Here is a 23174-nt window from a genome sequence, read left to right as displayed (position 1 = left end):
TCAAGGTTATGCTATGAATATTATTGACTTATATTAAATATGTTACCACTGGGTTGGTTTAATGGGTGATGGTTATGACCATCATTGCAGCAATCTGCTCATTCTATAGGTACTGCAATGAAACTTGCTTCTAGGAATTGTTTTGCAACGAATTGTATTATGTTTTGATTGTTAAGATATTAACTGCAATCCTTATTCTATTTCTTTTTTTATATGTATTCATGTAAATTAGTATGCTTGTATTTTTTATTTACAGTGTTTAAAGCTAAATTGCTTCAATCAAATACCATCAAATAAAAAAAGACAATTCCAATAAGGGTATGATGAGATAGGGAATGAAATACAATATTCAAAGCCGACAGTGACTTAATGCAATACCTCAAAAAAGATCTTAACCAGTTTTAAAGCACAGGAGATTATCCATATCCATATTCAGATATGCAAGTGTGACAAATTCAGCTGCCTGACCTCAGAGACCCCAACTGGAATGGTCAACGGGACTGGATGCCACCCCAAGCAAGTGGATGCTAGGCTCACAGTAGGTGTATAGGGGATCCAGAGAACAACCCCACTGGGTCCCTGCACTAATGCTGGGGAAAGTCACAAGAAGAAAGCACCCATCGTCAACCGTACTGGCCGGCAGGGACATTGGTATCATTGTCACAGGCGTCTCCACATCCCGTCATTCCCCCTGCCCTTGCCACTGACAATAAAAAGGAAAGAGACCGCCATGGCCCCATAAAGAAAATCCTTCCCATGTGGTGTTTCCTTGCAGAGAGTCATTCACTCCAGCATAGGAACAGAAGCCTCTCCTTTGGAAGTAACAAAGCCACAATCTTTTTTTTTTAATTATTTTTTATTGTGTGTGGTTAAAAAAGAATCAACTTTTGCAATATCAGCAATAATAGGTTCATCTTAATCATTCTAAAATCATAAAACATCATCCCCACTCAATTCACTAGGACGCTTAACATTCATAACACAATATCCAGCTTTTAACATTAGTGATGGTTTCCCTGGCAGCCCCTTCAAACATTGCAGACAATAACACTTTCAGGCTATTGATAAAAACCCAACACTGCGAATGCCACTGCTGTAGGGGATAAACTCAATAACCTCTGCCACAATATATCATTTTCAATAAAGTTCACATTATACACAAACTGACTAAAGAGGATACGATTAAAAGTGAGCATGGGACAGAATAAAAACAAATGCTTTTCCCTCCTTACAAAAGTGGCAATAGGCTTGCGATTTGGAAATTATGCTGCTCCGTGCCATTACGTCTCTAGTGGAGAGGAGGTTAAAGTGAACCCTTATTAAAGTGCCACGTGCCAAATCATTTTGGAAACAGTACAGATAAAAGGCCAGCGTCCATGGGTATTTGTGTTTCAATCCTAAATGTTCCAGGGACTTATACAAATGCATCTCCTTGGTCTTTACAATTAACATTTAAATCACCCAGAAGCCGTATACAATAGCTCACCAATGCATTTCACAGTTTGAGTGTATTGCTCAATTAAGATGCACTTATCATCGTAAGTGTCTGTGTGGGGGATTAAACATTTTCTGAACCAGTATTAGGCAGTTCCAATTTGCTCTGGCAACCAGCAATTTCAGGCCTAGCTCGAATTGAATGACAGCAATCGGTGTGCATTTTGGAATCCCTCATGCTCACCTCCAGATTTGAGCTTCTAGCTTATACAATTTACCCAGCACCACACTGATAGAATCTCAACCCCATACGGCATTTTCGGCACCACCTTCCCCTCATAGAATTCAACAGGAGGTGCCAGTGAGAATTTCCCATATTTACTATTAATATTTCTCATCTGGCCCGCCAAGGTTGTAGCCTTCCTCACTAGGAATTCCCAAATATTATACCAGATATTACATTGTGTTGGTTTTCTAACTATCAGGAACCCAAGATAGAGTACATTGTCTACTTGATCCAGCCATTGATTATTCACTTTCCACTTAACATTTGAGGGCTTCCTCCCAGCTATACATTGCAATCATTTTGTTTTTTCTGGATTATTTGCAAACCATTTGTCTTGACATATAAAGCAAAGGCCGAGATCAACAACTGCATACCTAAGTGGGTACAATGAAAAAAATGAAGCCATCCACATAGTAGATCCAACTGTAGCTGAAATCACCCACTTTAGGGGGAACAAATATGGTCTTTCTCAAATCCTTATTTCATTCAGGGGTTTGCCAGGGGTTTGCCCCCACACTATGGTGATAGTCCCTCCTACTAAGTGAGGATTAATATATTATGTTACCCAAACTTAAAGACATTAGAAGAAGATATGAAGAAGAACTTTGACATCGAACTCTTCAAAACCAAATTAGAAGCCCACATGAAAGAAATGCAAGCATTTAAGGTCGAATCAAGTACAGAAAGAATTAAAAGACTCAAAAAAGATCTAGCAAATTTTGGACATGGGAAAGCTTTTCAATATATAACCAAGGATTATAATTTTGGAGCTCCCACCGGCGGACAGAGAAATAACCGTAGAGTTATTATAGGCCTGACATTTAGTTTTTTTCTTACAGGCCTGACATTGTAATCCAATGGACCTACTAAATGGTTGATGACCCTTTTACAGTACACGTGACTGGAAGAGTGGGTGTCCTAGGTCCTGCTTAATTCATGCAGCTTGACCTATATTGAGGTAAGGGTACCTAGGTATATCTGCTAATATGTATGTGTTTGCAGAATTGTAAAGAAACTGATGAAGCTTTATATACTTTACATTAGGTGAGGAAAAGATCTAGCAATCCACACCTTTTGATTGGGGTACAGTGTTGGCCGTTTTGTAAAACGAATTTTAAGAAGAACTTGATAAGCTCCTCTGAAAGTGAGAAAATCCATCCTGTAGACAGAGGTGAGAACTACAGCCCTATACCTATTTCCCTTTGGGTGAAGAGGGACATGTGTTTTTTATTAGGTATCTTTGGACATGACAAACAAACTGTGAATAAACGATTTAAGGATTGATTGTAGATATAGGGGAACTCTCTATACCGCTTTAAAGGTGACTAACAAGAATTATAACTGTTAATGAACTTGAATACATTCATGTTACAAGTTTCTTTCTGCACATGTATATTAAGAAAAGTATATGTTGTTGCACGCTATAGGTGATTAGGGTTGGCTAGGTTGAGTAAAATAACCAAAAAAGCCCATATAGTAATGTGTTGTTGTTTGTATGTACCCGCATTTATAAGAACCAGGATTATAGAGAATAGAAAAGCCTACAGAAAGCACAAGTCATACATCTGCCCCTGAAGAATGTCCAGTTATTAACAACACCAAGGACAGAAACTTATATAAGTTGGGCTATTGTGTACGCAGTAGAAAACAAGAGAAATTAAATTGCTATTGCGGATTATATCAAGCATATGTGTACTTGATTCTGTGTGGTGGAAAAACTACTTTTTTAACATTGTATACTTTTATGTGGTGTATTTGTTTTTAATGTTGTTGATAATTGTACTATGAATAAGTAAATGAATTAAAATATGTTTTTAGTGAATAGTTTGTAATTGGTATTAATTATTTGTACACACAGCCCACATTGGTTTAGTGGCTGTCAGTAAGGCTCTAAATGTTTGAGGGTAACATGTTGTTTTAGTGATGATGTAAGTGTCCCTTCTTTTGGGTAACATAATAACTTTCTCAAATCCTTAGGTTTGAAAGGGTGGGAGTGCCTCACTCCCACCCTGGTCAGTATTTTTCTTGACAAATTGCCCCCCAAATCCAATTTAATTTGCATATTGGAGTTTTCATGCAGTCTGATCAGAATCTTCAGTAGGTATTAAATCGGATGTGGTGGAAAGGTCGAGTGAGGCAGGAAAGATAGATTCATATTTCTTGCCCCTGCCAGGTTTGTTTGTTTGTTTATTTAATATGGCGCACAAAACGCAGAGGTGACAGTGTGCAACAGTGAACAGGAGGATAACATTACATAAAAGCTTAGTTGCAGGGTAAGAAACAGTTGAGTAGTAAGCAGAGCATTACATTTCGTAAAATCTGTAAAGAGGGCATATATACAAATATACATATAGTATTTTACATTTCAGCAGGTCAGTTTATGTACATATATACAGTTAGGTTGGCTAGGGTCTGTTAATGTGCAGGGGCACTGTTCAGTCATGGGGATCATTGAAACGTAACCAGGTGAGGGTGTTTCGCCCTAAAGCTGCAGTAGGATTCGTCAGTTCTGATGTTGAGAGGGAGGGCATTCTAGTGTTGGGCTGCCATGACAGGGAAGCTATTGCCGCCCGTTTTCTTTTGTCTGAATTTGGGTACCTGTAGGCAGTAAGAGTTGGTCATCCTGGTGGGTCGGGTGGAGGTTGTTTTTACTATTCTGGTTGCAAGGTATGGGGGTCTGCGTTGTTTAAGCATTTGAAGGTGAGTGATGCTGTTTTGAGTGAGATGCGGTCACAGATTTTGAGCCATTTGTGTTCTCTTCTCTTGTTGGATATGTGTTCCTTATATGTTAAGTTAAGGGCTGTCCTGAGTGTGTTATTTTGTAGAGTTTGAAGTTTGTCTGTTATGTATTTGTTGGCCCTAGGTACATGGCATTACAATAGTCGAGTCTGGAAAGTATTAGGGCATTGGCGATGGTGATGTAGCAAGCTTGGGAGAGGAATGCTCTACTTGCCCTGATAAGCTTGCACGCGTAAGTGGTAGAGGATGCTAGTGAGTTAACTTGTCTTTTTCGTGGCAGGGCTGAGTCAAGGTGAAAGCCTAGAGTTTCACTGTTTTGGCAACTGTGATAGTGTTGCCATCAATATTAAATGCCTTGTAGTCGGGACTCCGTTTTTTTAGGTTGGCGTTGGAGCCGGGGAGCCGGATTTTGGTTTTCTCATCATTCAGGAATAGGCCGTGTGTGGCCATTCATGCCTGAATGATGAGGTATATTTTGTTTACCAAAGCCGTATCTGAGATGAAGTTGCCCGAAAGGGGTATGAGGATCTGGGTGTCATCTGCATAATTAGTGTATGAGACACCCAGTCTATCCAACTTGTCAAATAGGGGCTTGGTAAAGATGTTGTAGAGGGTAGGGGAGACGCAGAAGCCCTGGGGAACACCGCAGGTTATTTTGATAGAGTCTGCTGAGGCTAATGAGGAGAAGACTCTCATGGTTCGCTTGTCTAAGAATGATTGGATCCAGGCTATGGCCTCTTTTGAGAAGTGGGCAGCCGAGGCCAGGTGTTCGCACAGGACTGTGTGATATACCAGGTCGAAAGCCTCCGACAGATCGAGGAGGAGAAGCATGGCAGTGTTTGCTTTTCGTTAACCTCATTGATCTGGGTTTTAAGGTCGATTAAGGCAGTTTCTGTTCCGCGTTGCGGTCTGAATCCAGATTGGCGGGCACCTAGGAGTTTGTGGGTTTCTAGATATTGCTGTATTCGTAAGTATGCTACTCTGTCTATTATCTTTAACAGGAATGGCACCATGGTGATGGGCCTGTAGCTGGTGGGGATAGCAGGGTCTAGGATTCACTTCTTGAGGAGCGGCAGAACCCAGGATTGTTTGAGAATGCTTGGTATGGTGTTGGAGGAGAAGGGTGCGTTGATCCGTTTGGTTATAAAGGGAGCTAAGTCCCTGGCAGCATCCTTTATTATCTGGGGTGGGCAGTTTTCACCTTTGCAATTGGAAGGTTTGAGTGAAGCGATGACCCTTTCTATTTCTGGAATGGAGATTTTAGCGAATCTGAAGAGATTCGGGCCTGGTGGGTTAGCTATTTTGGCAGGATTGCTAGGAGGTGAGTCATTAGTGGTTAGGGATTCTTTTTTTTGCGCGATTTTAGTTTGGAGAGTTTTGATTTTGTTATTTAGAGCATTTTGGACGCTGGTGCACCATTGTTTGTCTTTAGTTTTGTAATCCGGTGGGGGTATGGGGGATTCTAGTTCGCTTAGTATAGCAAATAGTTCCCTGGTATTGGAGCTGGAATTTTTGATTCTTTCATTGAAGAGGTTCTTTTTGGTGAGTAGGATTTCTTTTTTGTAGTTATTTGTGAAAGTTTCAGTTGTAGTTTGTTCTCTTCTGTGGGTGTATTGCGCCATTGAGTTTCTAGTTTCCTTTTTTGCATTCTTAGTTCTTTCAGGTGGGGGTGAACCAGGCATTGAGGTGAGCTTGTTGTTTGCTCTTTTGGAATTTTAGGGGGGCAATGGTGTCTAGTCCTTTCTTCATAGCATTGTTATAACTTTCTACTAGGCACTCTGGGTATAGGTTGTCGGGGAGAGCATTAAGGGTTGGCAGCAATAGTGGTAGGAGGATGTCAGGAGTTTATGTTTTTTTTTTGCTCTAGTGGGCAGTGGTGGTGCCATGATTTTTTTTCCACCGGCTTCTTTATAGAGTGATAATGTGAAGTCGATGAGGTAGTGGTCTGTCCAGTGTTGAGGAGTAGTTTTGGTGATGGTGGTATCGCAGTTCAGTGTGGCGATCCAGTCCAAGGTCCTACCTTTGTTGTGGGTAGGGGTGAGCACTTTTTGGATTAGGCTGTGTTCAGCAAGCATGTTGGCTATAGCTTGTGCTGGTTTGTCATCAGGGTCATTCAGACCAAGATTCAGATCACCTAGTAATAGTATTTGAGAGGTTTCTTTTGTATTGCTGGCTAAGAAGCTGGATAAGTCTGCCTAGAATGAGCCAATGGGGCCGGGTGGCCTATAAATCAGGTAGATGGTTAAGTTGCGACAGTTAGAGATGGGCAATTTGCCTGTGAGGAGTTCGCAGGATTTGAGAGGTGATTGGGTCGATAGTCTTAGCTCAAGATCAGTCTTTGCTATTATGGCCAGTCGGCCTCCTCTGTTATTGGGTCTGTCCATTCTGATTATTTGGTAGTTTTCAGGGATGGCTATTGAGAGTGCTGGGCCTGCTGCTTCATGCAGCCATGATTCGGTAATCGCCAGGAGGTCGAGGTTGTTGGTGGATAAGGTGTCTGCTATTTCTGTGGCCTGGGCCACTAGGGATCTAGCGTTGATCAAGGCTCCGGATAGAGTAGTTGTGTTGGGTGTGTCCTGGATTGTTATAGGGATGAGTTTGGGTTGGGTGGAGCTATTGCAGTGTGTAGTTAAGTTGGGGCATATTTTAGAGTGTCGTGAGGTAGATCTTATGATCTTTTTCTGATAACTGGGCTCGTAGAGACGGGGTAATCTCGCTCGAAGCCTGATGTTTCTTTCTGAGGTCGGACAGGGTGCATTTTCTGCTGGGTACATGGTTAAAGCAGCAGTAGAAATGGTGAGTGTAATATGGGTATGATGAGGTATGGTAGGGTGGCCGTTTGATTCTTGCTAAGGCGCATTGTACAGTTTGTGGTGGGCTGTGGTGGAGGATGGATACCTAGAGAGGCCGCTGGAGGCTGGCAGTGGCCGTGTATGCTAGATGCGATATTCAGGCGATACAGCAAATCAGGACTAGTTCCGCATCAGAGTAGCAGGTAGGGATATGCTAGATGCAACATTCAAGTAACAGGGGAAACCAGGTCTAGTCCTGCATCAAGGTAGCATTCAAGTAACAGGGCAAAGCAGGGCTAGTCCCGCATCAAGGTAGCATTCAAGTAACAGGGCAAAGCAGGGCTAGTCCCGCATCAGAGTAGCAGGTAAGCATATGCTAGATGCAACATTCAAGTAACAGAGCAAAACAGGGCTAGTTCTGCATCAAGGTAGCATTCAAGTAGGTCTTGTAGACAGTGCAATAAGAAGCCATTCAAGGATGTGCTGTGTAATTTGCAAAAGCCGCTTTTCTTTTACAATTCCATTCTCCGTAACCCATATTTCCAGATGTTTCAATGCCAATGCTGCAAATGTTTTGCTGCCTCGCTAGTACTTCTTTGGGTCAGATTGTTGACCTTTTTCATATATGGGATTTACATAAGATGTTTGCCATGATTGGGGAAAGGGATCATACTCTAAGATTTTCTTAAAAAACATATCTAGGAGCACTGCTCATAACTCTGGGGCTGATTTAAAAAGGGAATTTGAAAGCACATTAGACCTCATGGCATGTGATGAACTAGCTCTTTGAATAATAGTCAAAATATCATTGCTATCGAATTTCAAACACCATGCACCTATGCCCCCAGCTTTCCATATTGTTCTTAACACTGCAAAACCTATTTGAATTGAATTTGCCTTCAAAGTATGTATCACATTCTGTTTCAACAATCATATTTGCCTGCATGGATGCCTGATTCATTCCATTGTTATTTATTATATGGCAGGTCGTAGTGACATCCGTATTTCCTATGTCTTCAAAAGAAATGGCGCTGTCTTTTTGAAACAGGAGACTTTTGTAATTTTTGGATCAGTTAAAATATGCCTGTTTGGATTTTTTGGTAGAGATCAGGCGGACAGAATCATTCTCTGGCTGATTTTTCAGGTTACATAATTCCTTTCAATGCCTGTTTTTCTTGGTTTATACTAGTGAGTGAAACACATGCGTCTGTCCTCTACTGCTGGCTCTGTCAGATTTCCCCTTCTGATACAAGCCAAAATTATCATTGAGGGTCTCATCAATAAAACCATGGAATGCTTCTGGGCTAATAGTCTAAACTTTTCATTCATACATTGTTTTGCTTATGATAACTTGTATTGTATCATTAAAAGAGGCAGCCTATTTATCGTTCCATTTCAGTACACATGTTAAAGTCAACTGATAGCAAATTAAGATCACTCCACAATGTACCCAGGACACAGAATTGATCACATAGACCGAACAGGTGCTGATTTACAAATACCTAATCTATTACAGATTCCGAGGCCCCACAGTGTCAAGTAGATTGGTTGGGTATGTTGTCCAGTAATATTGTAACTAAGCATTCTTAGTCCCAGCGTGGAAAGGGTATTCAACCATTGCCCCCATCCTGTACCTTTTGAGAAAGTCCTGTGATCTAAATTCCTCCTCCTCCAGGGACCCCCATCCCCGCTGTGGCACTTTACTGGAATTAAAGTCCAAAGAAAATGTGCCCATGATTATTTCACCCAGTACAATCTCTACGAAGCTCAGAAGGATCTCTAAGAATTGTTTGAGTGGTGCTATTCCTTTGGGCCAGTAGATATGTATAATCAGTAGAAGCACACACACTCTTCTTCCATTTTCAAGTCTACCTCAAGGCCCAAAGCACCTTGTTGAATCTCATAGGAATTGTCCACTGTTAATGAGGGGCCCAACTTAACTGCTGATTGCAGCCCCCCAGAAGGCCAACCTCCTCTACTGGGTCTCGTGGCCTGAAACACTATGCAATAACCATCCATCACTGGTTGAGTGGTTAACCAACACTCCTGCACCAATATAACATGAAATGATTTTAGCAATTTTCCAAATCATCATTCCCCAAAAAATACTTAGTCCCCAAGAATTCTCTAATGTGTTGGAGCAACGTGCTTGCGATATCCATGCGGTTTTTGTTCCATTGATTTCGTGGTACGTGCGAGTATATCACCCATCATTCAGGAAACTTCCTGGAGCCCTTCTCACCCTTTATTTAGGTCTATTGCAATATCCTTCAACCATAGGACTACTGCATTTAATTGAGATTCTAATGGGTGAGTTGGAATGAACAGTGTTATGTCATAGATCAGTTGTCTCATCAGGCTCACTTCTTTAAGTATCACATCGTAAACTATTTTGAATGTTATATCCAGGATGACTAAACTATCCTGTTCTCCTCCATAAAGTCTACTCGTACTATATGTTTGGTGGAAAATGCCCTCTGGTTTGGCACCACTGTAAACAATGTCAGCACATTCCTCCAGTTCATTACCACTGGCTGCTCCTCCTGAAATATACACTCCAGTCGCCGTCTCGTGTCTGACTGAGGATTATGGCTGGCTCCACTGCCAAATGCATCTGTTGACGGCCATCCCCTATTAACACACTAAACACTAAGCACTTGTTTACCAGAGGCATTTGGCTCTCCAGGTGGGCCGCAAAATATCGGCCTACCAACGAGTTTCTGTGACTGTGTCATTGACAAGAGAGCCAGCTCCCATCATAACTCATGCTTATGTGGTGTAGAGAGGTCCTGCGGTTACAAAGAAGGACACAAATGATGCAAAGGGGATTCCTGTGGCACACCTGAACAAGCAAAGGTACACAAAACCACCCCTCCATTTTACTGGGGTAACCAATTTACAGATTTGCAAATTGCCTGCAACAAAGAAAAATTAAAGATAGAAATCAAACTCCCCTGCTTAGTAAGAGGATTACTGACTTCAGAATTAGATGTTGTGAGGGTAGAGGGATCCAGCTTCACACAGGCAATAACACCAGCCACCTTAGGGGCAGGATGGGAGACTCGGAATTTACCCATAACCGTTCTGAAATCCAAGATGGCAACAGGCATTTTTCTAACCTCCGGCCAGCCCCCTTCCAAACCTCAATTCAGTAACCAATTGCAAATACGCACAATGGTCAATACACAGGTATCATCAATACAAGTTAGAGATACCCTAATGTAGGTGTCTAGTCAAATGGTCGACAGACAAATGGTCGACAGTCAAAAGTTCGACACAATTTGGTCGACAGGTCAAATTATCGATTTTTTTTTTAGTTATACTTATTTTTTAGGTTTTCGTTTAGGGAAAAAAGTGGTTTTAAGCAAAAAAAAAGGGGGATGGGGGAAAGACCCCCCCCCCAAAAAAAAAAAAAAATGTGAAAAAATAAAAAATAAAAAATTCGATCATTTGACCTGTCGACCTTTTGGTGTCGACCATGTGTCCTGTCGACCATTTAGATTCGATCATTTGTCCTACAACCCCTACTGTATAATGCAGCAAGCTCTGTTTGACAGTGTGCGGTGTCCGAATAGTCGAGGTAGGAGTTTGGTTGAGTGGAGGGAAAGAGGAGTATTGAAAGGTGAGCAGGGGACGAGAGCAGAAGGTTTCAGGGAGAGTCTGTAGGTGATTGAATATTACAAAGAGAAGAGTCATTGGAGAGTAGAGGAGTTTGAAGAAGAATAGGGGTGCCATCAGGAAGAAGATACTTTATACATACTGGAGGTAGTGAACCATCACAAATAGAGAGAAATTGAAGAAGGGCAAGGGTAAAGGGAAGAGAGGAACACATGGGGTGGCCACTGGCAGAGAGCACGCTGGCATCCATTCCCAAAACCAGAGTGAGGAGCCCTGAAAGCTCACCCAAGCCCAGGGAACACCAGCCATGGAAGGCCAGACTAATGTACTCAATTGACCATGCTTCATAAACCCCATGACATCTTCTTCACAAAGTAATCAATTGGACTGACTGGGGTGTCAAGCCATGACATCTGGAAGTGTTGAAAGAGACATTCGTTTTTCTAACTGAACCACCTCTGTGAAACTAAAACCAATTAACCACCAAAGCGATTTCTTTAGTCTTAGAAGAAACAAACAAAAAAATACAGAGCATCTGATTATTCGACAGACAAAAGAGGTTTTATATTACTTGTGGATTGAGAGAAATATAATGATGAGTGCTTCTGTCAATTAGAAGACAGAATAAGTTATTAATCTATTTCAGAAGCTACTACAACAGAACTGCTTGAAAGAATATAAACTTGAGCAGGACACAGTATATCTGGCTCTTCCACTACTCAATTTATAAGCAGGAACTTTAGGAAATAATGTAGCTGCTCCTGGTTATGAAACCCATTTGAGCAGAATAATACAGCTAATTGTTGCTATGATCCTTTTGTCATGTACCGCCGATTAAATGAGTGGAACTTAAAGGTTTTAATGTGTTTTCATAATGTATACTGTATGCTATTGTTAAATTGGTGTGATATGTTGAAGTTTTAATCCCCTGAAATAGAGTGATATATGATGAATTGAGACATACACCTAATTTTACGTTTCAGGTTTTTAACTGATACTATCAATGAAATTGTATGCAATTGTTTCAATGTTCAGACTCTATGAATTGACAGTTTCTACATTTTTTATGAAGGTTTAAGATATATGTAAATCACTCAGTATCCAACTGTCTTTTAAGAATAAGACTTACCTATCCTGTAAAGTGCTGTAATAATGTACTTCTTTTATTCTATGTAACTTATTAAATATTAATATTGTAAAGGTGTCTTTGTAAACCATATAATAAATGTATATATATATATATATTCAGTAAAAAAAGGTTCGTTATGGTTAAGTTGCACTAATAAAAACCTATGAAATTCAGTCCAAAACCGTTATTAAAAGGATGTTATGCTTACAAGTAAAATCTAAAAAACCCTGATATTCGCCAGTTATGGTAAACTAAGCAACCACAACTCGCGCCTCCACCGTGCCCTGCTAAGACTAACACCCAGGACATCAATAATGACATCACAAATATCATTGATGACATGTTTTTAGTAGGGCGACTTAATCATACCATCCGTTTAAGAAAATGTTTTTGCTAAAGGTGATCGGTTTTTAGTAGTGGCATGTACCCATAATGTGAAGTAACTTCTGACTTAATTACACGCCTTGCGGAGAATGGCACATGACCATATACTGGCGTACAGCACGGTGACGTGTCCGAGAATCCATGCACAATTACCAATAAGATGTATGCCTCGTGACAGTGTGGAAATACATTTTATATTGATGTACCTTCAACATTTCCCTTGCACAGCTCCAATACATATTGGTAGTCAGCCATTAACAGTGTAGTACACATTACATACTTTTATCAAAAAGTCTAGTTATTAGAAAACAACATCAGCTAAGGCCATCCCTCCTTCCCAAAACTGCTGTAATGAAGGAGCATGAGAAACACTGCCCCTACCTTACAAATAACAAAAACGCACAACATTTTTAGCAGTCCACCTACCCCCCATATAACTGTGTGGTGCCTCTTTCCTCATTTATGTTAGCAAATTTCCTTATTAGGTGTCCTACCAAAAAAAAAAGCCATCCGTAACCAAAGTAAATGTTACTTTAAGAACCACCTTTCACAGTGCAAACAAATTTAAAACAAAAAAATGGCATACACTCCATCTACTTTATATTTCTCAGTAAAGGACATAGACGTAATAACATTTGCCAATAACAATCTAGATTTGCAAAGCAATAACGTGTGCTACTAAAAAATAGGATTTCGGGCGGGCCGGATAAAAAATAAATCCTTTTTCAAGATGGCCACCATAGAAAGGGAAGGTGGTTGTTGTTCCATACCTGGGCTCTCTTCCCTTTCCATGGCAGCCTGCAAAAAGCAAAACTACGTCCCGTGACGCAGAACCTGAAAATGAACATACAGCGACATACAACGTAGCATGTTGCATTTTGAAATAATACACTGGTTTTTAAAAGAAAACATTAACATTTTAGAATTTTAAAGTAGTTTTATTTCACAAGAAACTGTCCCAGACCATCGGACTAAGGCCATTTTCAATGTAATTGTAACATTGTTTCTATGTGCGTCATCAAAAATGTTAATTGTGAGTGACACGTTGTTCTTTTCCCATACACAAAGTATGCGTTTTCAATAAAGCAACTGCTTTGTTCACACATTTAAAGAAGAAATAGTAGCATTGAACAAGAGTAAGTCTAGTCATAGCCTGCAAACGCGGAGAATCTGCACTCTTCATAAGTGAAAAAAAATGTACAACTGCACAGAGAGATAATACTTCAGGTATATTGTCAAAATTATTGATCTGTAATAACAAATTTAAAGTTGGTCTGGTGAAGAGTTTTCAAAATTAAACTTACATGATATTTACCGCCTCCATTGGTTTTAGATAAAGTCAGACAGCAATGTACTTCCAGCAAAGATTCTACGAGAACTGATATTTCATGTGTCTTACAAACGTTTTTAAAACATAACCTTATCAAATGGTATTTTTTTGCAAACTTTCACTTCCTGCATTGTGGCATATTTTTGAACTTTTGCTCAAGGTCAAAAAACAATTGACCCTTATGGGTTTAGTGGAATGCATGGGCCTACCGAGCTCGCAACCAAAAAAGCACATTAAGTGACCTTCACTCAGAATGCCAATACATTCTCACATATGAGAATCCATTCATGAGAACCGCTACTCCCATACACGTTCGTAACCCCTGCTTCCATCAAACAGTGCAGGTGGCTGCCTCAGATTTCAAACTGTAGAACGCCAGTATGACTGCAATAGTATTCTAAATAAATTTGAAAACTGATGCAGTAAATCTTCAACGTATATTGAGCATCAAGTTCCAATTTACTGTATGGCTTTGGTGACAATAAAAAAAAACACTTTTTGACGTTCCTGCTTCCGCATTCCATCCCAGCCTCATTAACGCTCACCTTCCGAAACAGTATTTCATAAGTGAAAGAAGTGCAATGGTGTCTTGTTTTATATGTGTTACCGCTGATCTCGGCGTACACCAAAACACGACCAAAAAATGGCGAGCGCAGCGAAAGAATCTGACGCACTTCACGCTGTTCCACAACCAATCAGTGAACGTGTCACATGTCCGCGGACATGACGCTACAGATTAGCCAATGGAAAAAAACTTTGCTCACGCCTACAGCCCAAACCACTGTACAGATTTTCACCAGGAGCGGTGGCTTGGTCTCGAAAGCGTGCTTTTGTAAATTTGGAGGAAATCAGTCCAGTAGATTCTTTTTAAAACGACCAAAAAGTAGGTCCTAAAAAATGTGTGATATCTGGGTTCGGTCCGCAGACCCATTTCCCTGTCCATTCTGCAGACTGCATCCGATTGGCCTAGAATACGACGTGATGTCCGCAGACATCGGACGCGCCCACTGATTGGATGGTGAAAAGTGTGAAGTGTGTCAGATTTTTGGAAACGCCCACCATGTTGGATTCGCGGACATCCGCCGGTGTTATCATGCACTGGTAAAAACCCATGAAATTCTCTGAAAAAAGCCTTGGTTAAAGAGATGTTATGGTTAAGTTGCATGTTGTGTTCTTATTATTATTCTCTCTGTTGGGCCAGCATTCCCTCCGGTGTGCCGGTGCTTGCATTGTGGGGATTGTAATGGAAGGTTCTAGAGAAGAGCATGTGATAGTTGGTTAACAGTTGGAAGGGATAGGTGGATGCGGAGGGTGCGCTGGGCTGTTGCCAATAAAGACTTCAATTTACCTTCACATCCGTCTCGTGTGTACTTTGTTGCTACATTTTGGCGACATGGATCGCCCAGCAGGAGAGAGAACCCACGTGAGATCGAGAGCGAAGCAATTAAGCAGCTCCAGAAGGAAGAAGCTTCCTCCCTGCTGATCCACCTTGCTGAGGAGTTATTGATTAAGCCCACAAGTAGGCGCAGCAGCAGCGGTGGTCCCATATAGGGGAAGTTAATGAGTTTTACCCTGAAAGATGAATTTATGCACCGGCTTTCGACTGGAATGAGAAAGTCGTGTTGAAAAAAACACACATTAGTGGAAAGTACCTAAAAGCATCAAAAACGTGCCGCCATCTTGGAATTTCAAGATAAGTCAAGCAGTAATCTTCATAAGTCCAGCTCTTCCTCATCACAGTATAAAAAAGAAATGTTAACACGAGAGTACAAAAGAAGGAAGAATTTAAATTAATTTCACATGTGATGTCATCAGTGATGTCTTCTTTGATGTGCTGGGTGTTAGTCTTAGCAGTGCACATTGGTGGCGCGAGTTGTGGTTGCTTAGTTTACCATAACTGGCAAATTTCAGAGGTTTTTCGGTTTTAATTGTTACCATAACGTCCCTTTAACAACGTTTTTTCATTGAATATATACATTTACATATATATATATATATATATATATATATATATATATATATATATATATATATATATATATATAAACTAGAGTTCAATCAGAATGCACCAATTTTAGTCATCCCAAAAAGAAGCACTGTTCTTGACAAAGAAGAAAGCACAGCTATCTATCTTCTATGCACTCCACATGATTCAAAAGAACTTACAGAATACCCCATCAACGCCCGGTTGTCTCAGGATTCAAATTGGTTCTCAAACCACTTTCAAAATATGCACACTGGTATTTTAAGAGAACATTTGTCTGTGATTAAGTCTTAAGTGAAGGAAACAGCCCACCTAATACACATTGTAAAGGACATTCTATATGTGTAGATAATCAATATTCTTATTCTTAGTCAATAGTCTCCATACACCCCATACCATAAAAACCAGGGGTAGAAGCAGTGAAAAGCACCAACACATACAACATAGAGAAGAGACACAGTCTGTGATTTATCATGTGCACTGAAATGACAATAACAGAATATCAACTAATTCAGCCCACATCATAACTGCTGATGACCTAAATGGTCAATTTCAACCCTTTGAGTCATATTCTTCAGATTTGCTCATAGACAAGCTCCGACTGGTCTATAGGGCAATAGTCCAATCCCTGAACCAAAAATGGAAAATACTGTTGTGCAAAATGGGCCACTTTTTTGGCCAATGTGGGCCCGTTTGATGAGCTACTTCACTATGCGGCTAGTAGTTTTGATGAGTGTTGCTGAATACTTATTCTTTCAAATGCTCAATTTGCATGAAATGTTATCAAACAACTCTCCCTTGGGTACTATCTGAAAAAACTGTAACAAAGTCATGATTTGGCATTTGCAACGGTGTCCCACTTTTTCATTGTTGCCAGAGACAGTTTTATGCCCCAGTTGACCCTGCTTGTAGAAAATGAGCAATGGGAAATTGCAGAGCTACTCTTTAAAGACACTTTGAGTCGTTACTCCCATTCAAAACACATAGCTAGCATATAACTGTGTGGTGCCTCTTTCCTCATTTCCGTTAGCAAATGTCCTTATTAGGTGTCCTACCAAAAAAAACCATCCGTAACCAAAGTAAATGTTCCTTTAAGAACCACCTTTCACAGTGCAAACATATTTAAAACAAAAAAATGGCATACACTCCATCTACTTTGTATTTCTCAGTAAAGGACATAGACGTAATAACATTTGCCAATAACAATCTAGATTTGCAAAGCAGTAACGTGTGCTACTAAAAAATAGGATTTCTGGTTATAATCCGGCCCGCCTGTGGCGGCCCAGATTAAAAAAATAAATCCTTTTCCAAGATGGCCACCATAGAAAGGGAAGGTGGTTGTTCCATACATGAGCTCTCTTCGCTTTCCATGGCAGCCTGCAAAAAGCAAAACTACGTCCTGTGACGCAGAACCTGAAAATGAACATACAGCGACGTACAACGTAGCATGCGGCATTTTGAAATAATACACTGGTTTTTAAAAGAAAACATTAAAATTTTAGAATTTGTAACGTAGTTTTATTTCACAAGAAACTGTCCCAGACCATCGGACTATGGCCATTTTCAATGAAATTGTAACATTGTTTCTATATGCGTCATCAAAAATGTTAATGGTAATTCACACGTTGTTCTTTTCCCATACACAAAGTATGCGTTTTCAATAAAGCAACTGCTTTGTTCGCACAGTGATTTCCAAGACATCGCCATGACCTTTGGCCTACACCACCATAAAACATATTATGTTACTACTAATGGCCACTTCAGCGTACGGACAGAAGGGGCCGGCGCGATCATCCCACAAAATTGTGACCTACAGGCAGCCGGTCATGGTCAGTTGCATCTGGCGTCCAAAGAAGCCATCACTCGGCATCTGGAATCCATGACACGCACAGTGAGGCAGGATGTAACTGGTCGGAAAACATAAGAGAAAGTACGTATCAATACCAAGCCTTCAGCAAACAATTTCAAAACAGAAAAAAAGAATGTGCAAACTCATACAGAAATCGAAGTGGTCATACATGACATTTTAAAGAAATATTAGCATTGAACATGGGTAAATATAGTGACAGGCTACAAACGCCGAGAATCTGCACTCTCCATACGTTTTTAAAAAATGACACCTACACAGAAAGATGTTACTTCAGTAACAAAGACAAAAATAATTTTCAAGTAACAATAAATTACATCTCGTCATTTCAAAAAGGACCAAAATAACGTGCAAAGTGATACACAAAGCAATGTGGTCAAACATGACATTTTAAAGAAGAAATAGTAGCATTGAACAAGAGTAAGTCTAGTCATAGCCTGCAAACGCGGAGAATCTGCACTCTTCGTAAGTGAAAAAAAATTGACAACTGCACAGAGAGATAATACTTCAGGTGTATTGTCAAAATTATTGATCTGGTAATAACAAATTTAAAGTTGGTCTGGTGTAGAGTCTTCAAAATTAAACTTACATGATATTTCCCACCTCCATTGGTTTTAGATAAAGTCAGACAGCAAAGTACTTCCAGCAAAGATTCTGTGAGAACTGATATTTCATGTGCCTTACAAACGTTTTTAAAACATAACCTTATCAAAGGGTATTTTTTTGCAAACTTTCACTTCCTGCATTGTGGCTTATTTTTCCCTTTTGCTCAAGGTAAAAAAACAATTGACCCTTATGGGTTTAGTGGAATGCGTGGGCCTACCAAGCTCGGAACCAAAAAAGCACATTACATGACCTTCACTCATAATGCAAATACATTCTCACATATGAGAATCCGTTCATGAGAACCGCTACTCTCATACACGTTCGAAACCCCTGCTTCCATCAAACAGTGCAGGTGGCTGCCTCAGGTTTCAAACTGTAGGATGCCAGTATGACTGCAATAGTATTCTAAATACAGTTTAACACTGATGCAGTAAATCATCACCGTATATTGAGCATCAAGTTCCAATTTACTGTATGGCTTTGGTGACAATAAAACACCACTTTTTGACATTCCTGCTTCCACATTCCATCCCAGCCACATTAATGCCCACCTTCCGAAACAGTATTTCATACGTGAAATAAGTGCAATGGTGTCTTGTTTTAAATGTGTTACCGCCGATCGCGGCATACACCAAAACACGACCAAAAAATGGCAGGCGCAGCAAAAGAATCTGACGCACTTCACGCTGTTCCACAACCAATCATTGAACGCATCACATGTCCGCAGACATGACGCTACAGATTAGCCAATGGAAAAAACATTGCTCACGCCTACAGCCCAAACAACTGTACAGATTTTCACCAGGAGCGGTGGCTTGGTCCCGAAAGCGTGCTTTTGCAAATTTGGAGGAAATCAGCCCAGTAGATTCTTTTTAAAACAACCAAAAAGTAGGTCCCAAAAAATGTGTGATATCTGGGTTTGGCCCGCAGACCCATTTCCCTGTCCATTCTGCGGACAGCATCCGATTGGCCTAGAAGACGACGTGATGTCTGCAGACATCGGACGCGCCCACTGATTGGATGGTGAAAAGTGTGCAGTGCGTCAGATTTTTGGAAACGCCCACCATGTTGGATTCGCGGACATCTGCCGGTGTTATCATGCAATGGTAAAAACCCATGAAATTCTCTGAAAAAAGCTTTTGTAAAGAGATGTTATGGTTAAGTTGCATGTTATGTTCTTATTATTATTCTCTCTGTTGGGCCAGCATTCCCTCTGGTGTGCGGGTGCTTGGAATGTGGGGGTTGTAATGGAAGGTTGTAGAGTAGAGTGTGTGATAGTTGGTTAACGGTTGGAAGGGATAGGTGGATTCGGAGGGTGCGCTGGGCCGTTGCCAATAAAGACTTCAATTTATCTTCACATCCGTCTCGTGTGTACTTTGTTGCTACATTTTGGCGAAAAGGATGGCCCAGCAGGAGAGAGAACCCATGTGAGATCGAGAGCGAAGCAATTAAGCAGCTCCGGAAGGAAGAAGCATCCTCCCTGCTGATCCACCTTGCTCAGAGTTATTGATTAAGCCCACAAGTAGGCACAGCAGCAGCGGTGGTCCCATATAGTGGAAGTTAATGAGTTTTACCCTGAAAGATAAATGCATGCACCAGCGTTCGACTGGAATGAGAAAGTCGTGTTGAAACAAACACACATTAGAGGAAAATACCTAAAAGCATCAAAAACATCCCACCATCTTGGAATCTCAAGATAAGTCAGGCAGTAATCTTCATAAATCCAGCTCTTCCTCATCACAGTATAAAAAAGAAATGTTAACACAAGAGTACAAAAGGAGGAAGAATTTAAATTAATTTCACATGTGATGTCATCAGTGATGTCATCTTTGATGTCCTGGGTGTTAGTCTTAGCAGTGCATATTGAAGGCACGAATTATGGATTCTTAGCTTACCATAACTGGCACATTTCTGAGGTTTTTCGGTTTTAATTGTTACCATAACGTCCCTTTAGCAAAGTTTTTTCATTGAATTTCATGGCTTTTCATTAGTGCAACTTAACCATAACGTGCCATTAACAAAGTGTTTTCATTGAATATATACATTTATATATATATGTATATAAATATATAAACTATAAACTAGAGTTCAATCAGAATGCACCAATTTTAGTTATCCCAAAAAGAAGCACTGTACTTGACAAAGAAGAAAACACAGCTATCTATCTTCTATGCACTCCGCATGATTCAAAAGAACTTACAGAATACCCCATCAACGCCCGGTTGTCTCAGGATTCAAATTGGTTCTCAAACCACTTTCAAAATATGCACACTGGCATTTTAAGAGAACATTTGTCTGTGATTAAGTCTTAAGTGAAGGAAACAACCCACATAATACACATTGTAAAGGACATTCTATATGTGTAGATAATCAATATTCTTATTCTTATTCAATAGTCTCCATACGCTCCATACCATAAACACCGGGGATAGAAGCAGTGAAAAGCACCAACACATACGACATAGAGAAGGGACACAGTCTGTGATTTATCATGTGCACTGAAATGACAATAACAGAATATCGACTAATTCAGCCCACATCATAACTGCTGATTACCTAAATTGTCAATTTCAACCCTTTGAGTCATATTCTTCAGATTTGCTTATAGACAAGCTCCGATTGGTCTATAGGGCAATAGGCCAATCCCCGAACCAAAAATGGAAAATACTGTTGTGCAAAATGGGACAGTTTTTTGGACAATGTGGGCAAGTTTGATGAGTTACTTCACTATGCGGCTAGTAGATTTGACGAGTGTTGCTGAATACTTATTCTTTCAAATGCTCAATTACCATGAAATATTATCAAAAAACTCTCCCTTGGGTACTATCTGAAAAAACTGTCACAAAAGTCATGATTTGGCATTTGCAACGGTGGCCCACTTTTTCATTGTTGCCCGAGACAGTTGTATGCCCCAGTCGACCCTGCTTGTAGAAAATGAGCAATGGGATATTGCAGAGCTACTCTTTAAAGACACTTTGAGTCGTCACTCCCATTCAAAACACGTAGGTAGCAGTGGTGATTAACCTTCTTGTCCTACATTGAAAAGTGAAATCGGCACATAGTGACATTGATTATATTCTTGTATGTCAAGATTCCTGACCATGATCCACTGGAGTTATATCGGGACCCTCGTGGTGCTCACTCCTGTCCATCCTGAACATCTTACACTGAACAATCAAACATCTGATGTAAAATACTATATTCGGAAATGGGCTTATACAAATTGAGCATTGATTCTACCAAGTCTCTATAGCGATTTTTTCACGATTCTTCTTGAATATGCCTCGCTAGATACTTCTACAGCACCACTAACTTTCTACACCAAGAAAGTTCCACCATTAAACCATACGACTACCCATCCCCGAAAAACTGGGATCAAACGTGGTTCAACACACAGTGCAGGCAGTCTAAGAAAGCACTATTTTCTATCATAAAATCAAAAAAGAGAAAGGACCATTCGCAGTTATCACTAAAGGGAAGAAGCTAAAAGACTTGCTAGCATATAAGAAACAGGCTTTCCACGTTGAGCAATTGAAAGCCCTTACGGATGCAGCCCTAACCAACAATAGAGAATAGTCTCTATTGTATTCTCTTTGTATTTTAAAATACAATATGGTCTGGGATCACAGAAACACTTTCCATCACTCTATTCTGTAAATGCCTGATATCGGACCCAAGGCGAGGGGCGTGCTAATACTTTCTTTGTCCACCCACAATTATACTGAAACACAGGAACTGTATACTAATTGCTTGAAATTCAGTTTATATGAAGTGCAGCTTGCATTAGACCCGCTGAAACTTAAAGTAACATGCCTGTATTCGATTCCATCACCATAGATGTGTTCAAAGAAAACATGGACATGTGTGTCTACTTCTTAACAGTGTTTTGATGATCTCAACATTGTGAAAAGTGGCCCCCACAGCTGGCAACGGACAATAATTGTGTCTATTTACAAAACGGGCAACCACGACAATCCAATTTATTTTGGCCCTTATCGCTCCTAGACTCGCTTTCAAAACGTTATGCAAAGGTGCTATTAGGGAGTCCGGAAGAATGGGCTGAGGTGAACAACATTCTTTTCCCCAGTGCAAGCAGACTTAGAAAATCTATTTCTACTATTGACCAAGCATTCAGACTGGACATGCTTCTTCATTGCTAGGGTTGCCTTGTTTGTTGTATTTATTGACCTTCAAACGGATTTTGATTATGTTCCTAGAGAGCAACTATAAACTAGATGACCTTAGCTGTGCTATGCTGGTTGACCAATGCCATATACACATTGTACCCCAATAATATTGCTAGTTTTCGATGGGGCCCACAGGAGAATGTACAACATAATGTACTATTGGTAGAGCGGTTAGGCACGGGTGTGTGCAAGCCCCCCTGCTGTTTCCCTTTATATAAAGGATCCTGTATCAAAATTAAATAACTGTGAAATGGATGCTTCCAATGTAAGGGGAATTAAGTTGGATCTCCTTTTATCTGCTGATGATGCAATTTAAATTCTGAAAATATATATGAGGCTACAAAGACAGCTGCATATACATATATAAGGAAAAGGAGCTGACTATTAACATTTCCCAGACCAGGAACAGTCGTTATCAAACTACATACTCCATCAATAGTAATGCTATCCAAGAGGTTTATAGATATGACTACCTTGGAATATGTTTGCACAAAACAATAAATAGTGTTGATCAAGTCAGCAAAAGCACAACATGACTAACTCCAATACCGGTACCGAGTCCGCCCTGGTTCAATGGGGACTTACCGGCCTGTTCCGACCTTTGCGGGACCGGTAAGTCCCCATTGAAAAAGCCATTCCCCATTCCCATTTGAGCCCCCATAGGGCTCAATGGAAAGGGGGAAGGCGCTAATAACGGTACCGCAAATTGCGGTTCCGTTATTAGCTCTAAAGTCCCTTAACGGGTCCCGTCCTTAACGCCTGGTAAAACCAGGCATTAAGGAAGGGACCCACTAAGGGAACTGGGAATAGGGCGCAAA

The sequence above is a fragment of the Ambystoma mexicanum genome, chromosome 1q (assembly GCF_040938575.1).
Source record: "Ambystoma mexicanum isolate Mex_15411 chromosome 1q, UKY_AmexF1_1, whole genome shotgun sequence".
Taxonomy (NCBI): Eukaryota; Metazoa; Chordata; class Amphibia; order Caudata; family Ambystomatidae; genus Ambystoma; species Ambystoma mexicanum.
Note: the sequence above shows the minus strand (reverse complement) of the source record.